Below are 1,346 nucleotides of genomic sequence, written 5' to 3' on the forward strand. Positions count from 1 at the left end.
ATACACAAATATGGTAAATATCATATATCTGTATATATTATGTAGAGAGACATATGATACATATATTTTAAGGAATACGTAGTTTTTAATAGGATTGGATACTTTCTGAGTCTTTGAGATGCACTTCCTTTTTTGGTGCTGGACATTGGACCCAAATTTTGTATATGCTATGCATAAACTATACCCATTCCCAGTTCCAAATTCTACACTTCATGTGGCCATAATTAGAGCCTATATATTTACTATTATTATTATTATTAGTAGTAGCAATAGCATTTTGAGTTGCTATTTGTTTTTGAAGACAATCTCACTGAGTAGCTCAGGCTAACCTCATGATCCTGTTGCCTCATCACATCTAGTTCTGTGTAAAGTTTAATACATAGCCATTAGCAGGAGGCCCTAGATATTCTGACACCAGTGCGGCTTAGTCCCTAGTCTATAACTAAAACATTCACCAGTTGAACTAAGACCTGTATTCAGGCGAAACTGAGGAGTTGGTCCAGACAGCCAATCACAAATCACTAGTTTGATTAAAAAAAAATTAGAGATAAAGAAATAGGCAAAATTCAATACACTTTGTTTCAACATCGTAAATACAAGAGTAAGGTGACCCAAATAGAGCTCGGACTTGTACATTCAAGGGAGAGACTACGAGCCTTTGTCTGCATCTGTACCTATCCTTGTCATGAAGTGAAACGTGAGGGGAGTGTGAATCGTTCGGGTCTCAGAAAACAGGAGACAAGCACAGAATCGCCCAATTATGTCAGGTGCTTGGACAGGTTTGCCACAGGCTGTGACTGAGGGGAAACATGTGTCAGTTCATACAACGTTGTTGTACGACTTTACAAACCAGGAATACCGTCGGGTGCGGTAACCCCAGCTCCACAGGAGGCTGAGGTCTGAGGACGGAGGTTGGAAGCCAGTCGGGGCAGGAAAGTCTGTGGGATTCGTATCTCCAGTTAACCACCAACAGAGCCAGAAGTGGAGCAGTGGCTCGGGTGGTAGAGGGCTAGCCTTGAGCAAAAATACTCAGGGGCAGCGTCCAGGAAAAACTGGAAAGTTGACGTTTCGCATTCCGGCAGGCCCTGTCCCCTCTGATTCAGGACAGCCGCTGGCGATTCCGGTTTCCTTCAGGGGCTGTGACTCCGGTCCAAGGTGACGCTGGGCTAGTTTTTCTTCTTCTCTAGGAAGGCCAGAGGCGTTAACCAGACTCCGGGTGCTGTCGGCCCCCTCGTACCTACCACACAGCCCAAGCCTGAGGCAGCCGAGACGCCGGCGCTCCCGCCTCTCCGCTTCCCTCTAGTCCTCCGCTGTCCCAGCATTCCCCGCGCCCCGGCCGCCCAGAG

This window comes from Megascapheus bottae, chromosome 2 (genome assembly GCF_031878675.1).
Source record: "Megascapheus bottae isolate mThoBot1 chromosome 2, mThoBot2.hap1, whole genome shotgun sequence".
NCBI lineage: Eukaryota > Metazoa > Chordata > Mammalia > Rodentia > Geomyidae > Megascapheus > Megascapheus bottae.